The sequence below is a fragment of the Zalophus californianus genome, chromosome 1 (assembly GCF_009762305.2).
Source record: "Zalophus californianus isolate mZalCal1 chromosome 1, mZalCal1.pri.v2, whole genome shotgun sequence".
Lineage (NCBI taxonomy): Eukaryota > Metazoa > Chordata > Mammalia > Carnivora > Otariidae > Zalophus > Zalophus californianus.
The window spans coordinates 30,944,582-30,954,700 of record NC_045595.1 but is presented as its reverse complement, the minus strand read 5'-3'; the positions used below and the strand labels follow the sequence as shown (position 1 = coordinate 30,954,700).

Here is a 10,119-nt window from a genome sequence, read left to right as displayed (position 1 = left end):
GGTTATGGTGGAGGGAGGGACGAATATGTGGCACACAGAGAATTTTTAAGGCAATGAAAATACTCTATGATATCATAATGATAGATACGTGCCATTATACATTTGTCCAAACCTATATTATATACAGTACCAAGAATGACTGTGATGTAAACTATGCATTCTGGATGATTACAGTGTGTCAGTGTAATGTCATCAATTGTAAAAATTGTACCACTCAGGTGGAAGAAGTTGATAATATAGGTAGGCTATACTTGTGTGGAAGTAGGCAGTATATAGGAAATCTTTGTGCCTTCTGCCCAATTTTGCTGTGAACCTAAAGTTGCCCTGGAAAGAATAGTCTTAATTTTTTTAAAGGATAGCTCTAGCAACACTAGGTTGGCATCCTGAAGTTAAAAAAAAAAGTCCATCATTACTTAGTATTATTATTTTCCTAGTCAGGGACCCATCATGCTCAATGATAGAATAAGAAATAGGGCATGTTTATGACACTCTGTGAGTAGTGAAATGAATGTTGGATTACTTTTTCCTTAGCATGATCTATAAAGTAAGAGAAATGTAATTTTTTTCTGCATGATTTTCTTTCTTTTTTTTTTTAAGATTTTATTTATTTATTCATGAGAGACAGAGAGAGAGAGAGAGAGGCAGAGGGAGAAGCAGGCCCCCAAGGAGCAGGGAGCCTGATGCGGGACTCGATCCCAGGACCCTGGGACCATGACCTGAGCCAAAGGCAGATGCTTAACCATCTGAGCCACCCAGGCGCCCTGCATGGCTTTATTTCTATATAAAGATTAAAGGTAACCTTTTTTTTTTGTTGTTTAATGTATATGTCATGTGTGTTTGTGTTCATGGGAGTTTACGAAGAGAAAATATAAGCACATTAACACTCTGGTATCCTTTCTTCTCTTTATTTTACAAATATTTATGAGTAATACACATAAAATTTCAGTAATACAGAAATATGTAAGGTAGAAGTTTTCTCTTTCCTACCTCCTACTTCCATTGCCCAGGAGAATATATAGTTTTCTGTGTAGAAATATATGTATGTGAATGTATGCATATGCGTAAATATATGTCTATATTTCAAATATATAATGTACCTGTTATATCTATTTCAAGTAGCACATTTTTGCTATTGTTAATAGAAATGAGTTAATACCATTTATATTACGATATGACCTACTTTTTTCACTTTACATTTTATCAGGGTTACTTTTCCTTGTCTTTACATATCAGTTTACTTCCTTTTTTTCTTCTGGCCAGGTGGAATCCATATGTGATGGCAAGAACAGTAGCAGCCACCTTGGAGTCAAAGATGGATGTCATGTCTGGACGATGATAGCATCAACTTATCTTTGATCTGTTACAAGGTAGTACGTTGTTCATACCATTATGTTTTGGAGTTTGTTAGATTGCCTAAACTGTACACTAATAAAATGTCTCTCATTGCTCCGTTCAAATGGCATCTACTCTGGGAAGTCTTCCAGATTTTCACCTCCTCTAGTTATATGCTAATCAGAACTGGTCACTCTTATCACAGTGCTCTTTGTACTTTTGAAAATGTTTCTTTCAGCTTATAATCCTCTGGTTTTATTATACTTCTTTTAATGTAATGTTTGATGTTAACATAGAAGCCCTACTTTATATTTCGGATTAAGTTAGATACCCTTGTCACATGCTTTCAAAACACCCTCTACTTCTTTGTAACAGTTATGATCAAATTTACCTTTTCACTGTTTACCTTCCCACCATATTATGTAAGCTCCATATGGTCAGAATCTTGGCTGCCTTTCTGGTAACTGTATCTACAACTTCCACAGGAAATTTGTCACATTATAGGCTCACAGCAAATGTTTGTTGGATAAATAAATGATCTCCCTAAAGGTAGGAAATATGCTTACTCATATTTGTAGCCCATTCGTTGCTAAACTCAGTGTCTGGCACCTCTTTGGTGGCCCATAAATGTAGACTGCAACAAACTGGGTTTGAAGGGGATGTTATTAGAAAAAAGATGGGATGGGCTTAAAATTACCAGTTCTGCAAAGGGCAGTAGATGGGTATTTTTGGTGAAGATCCTTACAAAAGGCTATCTACCAGTGTTTCCACAAGCAAATACTTTAAAATTCCTTTATATCTGGGAAATGATCATTGGAAATAACAATAGAAAAAAAAAAAAGAACCAGACAGGAATGGCTGTTACATAAATTCTGAGAGGAGCCTTCCATATCGTAAAAGCAGTTGTGTGACTATTCATTTCAACTTGAAACCTCACACACATCTTTCTGTGGTCAGGCATTTGTGAGAAAATTCATCATTAGTTGATTTCCTTTTACATAAGCAAATCATACCCTTATATTATTGGGAAAATAGAATTTATGCTTATAATTGGGGAAATAGATAAATGGTATACTTAAATAGGGCTTCTCAGTCATTTATTATTAAAATTATTTGAAAAATGTTTTCACTAATACTTTATATTAGTAAAATTACATAGAAATTGAAAGAAATTTCTATGGTTGATATGCTAAGTGAAGTAAGTCAGACAAAGACAAATACCACATGACTTCACTTATTTGTGGAATCTAAAGAAATCAGATAAAAATACCCAGACTTTAGGGGTGCCTGGGTGGCTCAGTTGGTTAAGCGGCTGCCTTCGGCTCAGGTCATGATCCCAGGGTCCTGGGATCGAGCCCCGCATTGGGCCCCCTGCTCGGCGGGAGGCCTGATTCTCCCTCTCCCACTCTCCCTGCCTGTGTTCCTGCTCTCGCTGTCTCTCTCTCTGTGTCAAATAAATAAATAAAATCTTAAAAAAACATACCCAGACTTTAAAATACAGAGAACAAAATGGTGATTGCCAGAGGGGTGGGGGTGCAAAATAAAGGGGATTAAGAGGTACAAACTTCCAGTTATGGAATAAATAAGCCACAAAGATGAAAAGTATAGCATAGGGAATATAGTCAATAATACTGTAATAACATTATATGGTGGCAGATGGTGAAAACATTTAAAAAAACCAAGAAATTTCTAGGTTGACATTGACACAGTGAAGAAACTTCAAAAAGTAGCATTTTGGGCACATTTACTTTGAGTGCAAAACAGTTCCATTCAACTCCCCCATTTGAAAACAGGTTTAATACTAAGTTCTCTAAATTTTCAAAATATTCCATATTTTCCACATTTTTATAGAAACAGAAATGATCACAAATACATGTGTTGTATGTATCAAGAATAGATTGATAAATTGATAAGTAGTCCACAACATGAAATGGGAATTTCCTCCATATCACCCAGGCCTCTCCTTTTACTGTCTGGATATCATGCTGTGGTTGATTGGTATCTTCTTTCAAAAGACTCTTTGGAGACTTTCTCCCCTCACTTATGACATGGTATATAGAATCATGAATTAAATTCTATGCTTATTTTATTTGCTTGTTTACATGAAGAATGATTATTCCATGGTATGAAATAATGAATATTCAAGTGATGGGAAATCTGAATTTGTGAAACCATTTCTGGAGGTATTAACTCTTTTAGAATATTTTCACTGAAATGGATGATACTGAACAAATTGCCTCTCTTTTTTTGGTCTCCCATGATTCCTTTAAATTTATTCAGTTGCAGGAGAGTTCCCCTAGGCCCTTGAAACAAACCTCAGACATGATTTTGAATTGCTTTCTCAATACAAAGTTATAGGTTATTTTCAATTTTCTTGATTCTGAAATTTGTAATTCCCAGTCTCTTATAATAATCAAAGTAGCAAAACTGAGTAAAGTTAAATCTTTCCCTATGCCCAAACCGACATGGTGGAGGATGGTGTGGTTTGCTTCTTCTTTATTTCTTTGCTCCTCCTTTCTCCCTTGCTAACAGCTTTCTGACAGAAATGAAGAGGGGTCAGTAGAACAGGAAAGCTCCTAGTTGACACTGTTGTAAATTGGCTTCATTCCTTCTCAGCCTAGAAGATTCTCTCTTTTTTTAGAAAGACACTCCCAATCCCTACTGTTAGGGATCACTCGCCTGGCCCTCGACCTCAGGTGTGTGCCCCTGCCTCAGCTGGTCATGCTATCCTTCTGCAGCTTCTTAGAACATGGCAGACCCTTCAGGCTAAGAGGGTCCTGTGAGTGCTCCCTTACATGTGGCTCATGGGTGATCCACAGGAAAAACTTCTGAATCCTTTTCCCCAATAAACATTGAGAGAGCAGCTCACCCAGAGTTTCCACCATTGACTGTAACTTCCCTACCATTAGTAAACCCAGTATATTTCTCAGAAAGTAGCCAAACATCAGCTCACTTTTTGCAACTGCTGGGTACACACATTGAGCTCCATGTTCATGTCTGTGGATTTTTAATGAGCTCAGTGCACATGCACCATGACTAAATATTCTTTCTTTCTTTTCTTTTCTTTTTTTTTTTTTTTAGCAGATATGGTGACTTCAATCTGAGTTGCCAGAAAATGTAAATGAATCTTCTTCTGGTCCTCAGTTTCTACATGTGTAGAGTAGACTTTCTCAAGGATCTCCAAGGGCCTCTGTCCTTATATTAGTTATCTGTTTCTGTGTGGCCAAATTACCTCAAAACTTAGCACCTGAACACATCAGACATTTATTGTCTTGCTTCTGTGGGTCAGAAATCCATGTGTGGCTTAGTTGGGTACCTCTGGCTCACGGTCACATGGAGTTGCAATCAAGCGGGTTGCTGAGGATGCAATCTCATCTGAAGGTCAGACTGCTCCCCTTCCAAGCTCACTCAGGTGGTTGCTGGCAGCATTCATTCTTCAAGCAGGCTGATACACTGAGGGCCCAGCACCTTGTGGACTGTTGCCACATGGTACCTCCCCAGAGGGCTGCTCACAGTACAGCAGCTTGCTTCTTCCTGCATGAGTTATCAAGACTGTAGCCACCACCATCCAGAACATCCTATTCCACTTCACTGAGCACCACAACCTGAAGGTAGCTCAGCTGCACCTGAGCTGTGAGCACCAGTTCTGCTACCCACGCAACTTCTCAGCTCATTTCACGCACCCAGCCACACGGCCACCACACGTGCTAGCCAGCCACCTGCACTTTGACCATGGGGAGCTCAAGCACCTCATGCTGCCCGGCACTGTCTATTTCACCATCCATGAGCTGGCCGCCATGTTCAATATTATTTCTTGAAGCAAATGAAACATCTCATTCATCAGTAACTGTTTATTGAATGTCTGCTTAACACAAATACTGTGATAGGGATTGGGGTTACAATAGTGAAAATAGCAGGCATGTTCCCAGCCCACGTGGAATGTGGCAGTTTAGTGATCAAATACTTTGTTCTTCTCCAATTGCTGGTTTATTGAACATTGTGGAAGCAAAGATATTTATTACTGACTAGACAATACTAATAGTCCTTACCCTCATTCTTTAGATTGAAAAAGAAAGGGAATTTTGTTTTGTTTTGTTTTAAACAGAAAGCCCAAATTTCGGTTAAAGAATGTCATTGGAAACCAATCTGCCACTCTACAGTGTATACTTAAAAATGCATTTAAATTTTATCTATGAGTTTGAATAGCTCCTGTGTCTTCCTTGTAGGAAGATGTCTGTTGGGTCAATAAGCCCGTGATGTGCCTTGCACTCTACTGAATTTTAGACATTTCTCTATTTTCTGTTAGAGAGCAAAGGCTTTTCTTATGGGGCAGAAGTGAGTTTCATGTTGAATGTCTAAGTACCACTTACATTTACATTACAGAAAAAAAATACTAGACTCTAGCATTCAGTTCTGGAGACACAATAAAAAAATACACATACTCCTGCTATGTGCTGATAGGAGTTGTTTTGGCTTTTAATAAAATTACTTTTTACTTAGAGCAATTTTCCCTTTTAAAAGCTCAGTTTCACTGCATGCTTAATGGACATGTGCATCTCTGTCTGGAATAATTTTTTCAAAAATGCTTAAGTCAGGAGTGGACTTTTCTCATGTATTATTATTTTGCTTAAATTCAAACATCATACTGGTCACATATCTGCTAATCTTTCCTTATATCTTGCACAGATTACTGAGCTCCTTCACCTTTTAATCTGTTCACTATCAGATAAAATCCCTACCCATATTTTTTTCAATTTATGGAACCCCTGGGTCTTTTATCCTCAAGCAGCAATTCCAGGCTATAAATTATGAAGGACGTGGAGTTTTATATGCACTGATCACAAGTAGAGACAGAACAGCAGAATCACTGAGAGTTTGTCTTTGAAGACCAAAACATAACATGTAAAAGCTGTGTGCCTTTGGGCAAATTACTTAATATTTGTTTCAGTTGACTTGCCTGTAAGATTAGGATGTATTAATACAAATTATACCTCTTTGGTTGTTTGAAGATGTGGCAGTTTTGAAACATGACCCCCAAATTCTTTGACACTGTTCTAATCAAAGAGTGAAGCCAATGTCCCCTCCTATTTAATTTGGGCTTTAGGGCTACTTCATCAATGGAATATATTTTGTCAGGTTCTGGACCCTTAAGAAACTAGCAGCTTCCACTCACTATCTCTTGGGATTCTTGCTCTAGGAACCCAACCACCCAGCCATGTGAGAAGTCCTAGAAGCTTATGGACAGACTCACATGGAGAAGAGTAGGAAACTCCTTGCCCATGAAGTTTGGGGAACACAATTCAGCCCATAACATCTATGATGCTTCTAAATATCCTACAATGCAAAGGACCGCCTTCTCCTCACCAGACATACACAGAGTAAGGGAATACCTGGCTCAAAATTTGAACAAGGGCAAGACTGTGGTCTAGAGCCCTGGTTTAGCACCTAACAGGGGCTCAATAAATTTTTACTGAATAATGAATGTGTGACTAAAAATGTATAACTGAAACAAAGTTTGATAAAATAATACTTAACCCTGACTCTGATATATGATACACTCTGATATTTTCTTTTCTATATTTGTAATATTGGTTACAACCACTAAATTGGTTTTTAAAATTGTGTAGTTCCATATTTAAAAATGATATATAGAATGCTACCACTATGAGTCATCAGACTGAATTTTAGAGAGGCTAAAATTCATTCATTAAATTATTATTTTAGGGGCGCCTGGGTGGCTCAGTCATTAAGCGTCTGCCTTTGGCTCAGGTCGTGATCCTAGGGTCCTGGGATCGAGCCCCATGTCGGACTCCCTGCTCTGCGGGAAGCCTGCTTCTCCCTCTCCTTCCCCCCGCTTCTGTTCCCTCTCTCACTGTGTCTCTCTCTGTCAAATAAATAAATAAAATCTTAAAAAAAAATTATTATTTTAAAGCAGACTGGTAGAAAGGCAATGCAATTGTTCAAATGACACTGCAGTTTTTAAGGCAATGAAGAGTTTCTTTTGGGGGATAGATGTCCTTTCCTCCAGAGTTTGTAGAATAAATCATGTTATTCTATCATTACCCCACTTGTTTTTTAACTGTAAATTTATTGTCTCATTGAACAACTGCCTTATTCACCATACTTGACTCTAAATGGCCGTTAGCTGCTATTAAAATTTAAATCCACCCTCAAATGATGATTACTTGTCACCTGTTAGAACATTCAAAAAAATATGCTATCAATTCTAAAAGCAATTCCCAAAAATGGCTTACTAAATATTTTTAGTGACTTAGAATAACTGCAAGATGACTTTGAAAGCAGCCATCTTATCTGTGTATTTAAGTTCTGGTGATATGTTCAGTGTCTATTTACCTACATGTATGAGCATATGAAAATGTATGACTTTGTCCAGTTCTTCAAGTCATATGTCTTTGTTCCGATTATCAACACATTTTTAGAAAAATTTTCTGTACCTTTGTGGTGAAAAAAATTGAATGTTCACTTTTACAGAAATGATGGAGAGTTGTTTTCCTTAAAGGCACATTGCAACACCCTTTGTCACTGAAAAAGAAAACCAAATGAGTTCTCTTTGTCAGCTTTATGCTACACTCAAAAGATATTTAAGACCCATGTTTTCATTTTTTATTCTGAAGTTATTGAAATAAATGCTACATAAATGGAATTCTAATTCAATGTAATGGATCACAAAACATGGCGTAACAATGAAAAGGATATTTTATTATGCATTATAAATATGTTTTATAACAGTAATATATGCTCTTGGTTTAAAAAAAATCTTTATAAAATGTTATAAAATGAAAAATCTCGGTCTCTAGAGGAAATCAGTTAATCATTTCTTCCATATCCTTGAAACATTTAGATTTTTATGCAAATGGATTCATACTATTCAAATTGTTTTTTCCCTTGCCTTTTTTAATTTAAAATTTATCTTGCAGATCTTTCACATCGGAGCATATTTACTTGCCTCATTATTTTTGATACGTATTACTCCATGGTATGTGAAGTGAGAGACTATCTCATTCCAGTAACTCAGGTAAGGAAGACATTCAATTATCTTTATTTCTCTTAAACTTAATTTTATCTCAGGATTCAATTCCTTTGGGTGGCCAAAACGTAATCTCTGCCAGTTTAAGGTTTTCCTGCATGGCGTTTACCTGAGTTCCATGAAACTTTTGTAGAGCCGAGGTTCTGGGGCATGGGGTGACATCTTTTTTGCTGTTGTCTTTCTGCGCTGACAGATGCTGAGATGTGTACTGTCCCATCTGATCCTCAAGCACTACACCATGTATATCTCTGATAATCATCCCTGACTCCTACTCCATTTCCCTTAGATCCTTTGGATCTCCCTGATGTGTCCCCATCGCTCTCAGACACGGGATTACTGAGCCACGATGGCATTTGGAAGCTATTCCTATTCTATTCTCACAGCACTATGTCAGGATCCTGTCAAAATTGGTCATGGGAGTGGTCGTGGGGATTCTAGTCATATGCAGGCATCTTCCTAAGAAGCAAGTTTTCTTTTCTCTTAGACTCAGCAAAATGATCCGTAGCTTTTGTTACTTCCCATCCCTGAATTCAGCCTTAAATGGAAGGTTCTTTTCTAGTACACATATATGCTCTCCTTGTAACTCCTTCCCTTCCCCCAACCCAGGAACTTTTTATCTAGGGGGGCACATAGGTAAGTTTCTCTTAGTTCACAAGCTTCTAAATATCAGGGTCTAGGCTTTTGAAACTCAAAAGCCAAACGTCCTCTGTGTATTTGTTATTTGCATTCTGCTGTGCCACTTGTCCTCTGAAGCAAGGCATCCAATACAACAGGTGGAAAAGATATTCAATCAACCCCCCCCAAAAAACAGGTAATATTACAAAATGTTATCTAGTCACATGTATCTATGTCCTACTTATGATTCTTATAGGTAGTAATTTCTGTTGTTTCCATTGGTTGTTGTTCTGTTGCTATAAGCCACAATAAACATCTTTGCCCATATATCTTGAAAATTTATGTAAGCATATTGACAATAAAAATGCTAGCGTTGGAATTCCCAGGGAAAAGGGCAAGGGAAAGTGTAATTTAAATATTGATGGATATCATAACATTTCCCCCCCAGAAAGGTTATACCACCGTAATCTTGTATAGAAGTGCCTGCTTCTCCATAGCTTTAGCCACTAGGGTTTTATCACATATTTAAATCTTTTTCAATCCAATGGCTGCAAATATTATTTCCTGGTTTTCTGATTTCCCATGTCTTTAATTCAAAGAGAGATTGAACACATTCTCACATTGTTTTAGCCTTTTGCACCTGGTGTTTCCTGAAATGCTTACTGACATAAAAAACATTGTGTTAAGTAATCCTAAAGTGGTTTTAATAGAAATTTTTTTCAAGAGTTATATATTTGTTTATTTTTGTTTCGGGGAGGCAGATTACAGAGAATTTAAGGCAACTATTTCCCAGTTTCTACTTCATCTGACAGCAACTAAATAACTATTATATAGGGTTAGGAACAAAACAAAACTGAAAATGAACAACTGAGTCACCAACACAGAGCTAATAATTATGCTTTGACAATGTTATAATATCTCCACACTGCAATTACAGAGCTAGTTCTTATCAAGATGGCATTTGTCCCAATGGTCACATGATAGCAACCATGAGAGCTAGCAAAATCAGTAAATGTCCCTTGAGTTTGTGTAATTATGCAAAGACCCCAATAACTAATTAGTACAATGGATTTTGGTCTCCATGCACTTGGTTCCAGAGCATTCATTTCACGCATCCTATGTTG

The 10,119-nt window shown here is 37.3% G+C and overlaps 1 long non-coding RNA gene across 1 annotated transcript in view; it reads left to right on the top strand.

The window, feature by feature from the left end:
* The first annotated feature begins 648 nt into the window (after nt 1-648).
* Nucleotides 649-10,119, top strand: part of LOC113918340 — a 119,861-nt gene continuing 110,390 nt past the window's right edge. Inside the window, exons 1-3 of the long non-coding RNA XR_003518527.1 lie at nt 649-794; nt 1,261-1,367; nt 8,271-8,368. This is a non-coding gene — a long non-coding RNA (uncharacterized LOC113918340). The remainder of the gene's footprint in view (nt 795-1,260; nt 1,368-8,270; nt 8,369-10,119) is intronic.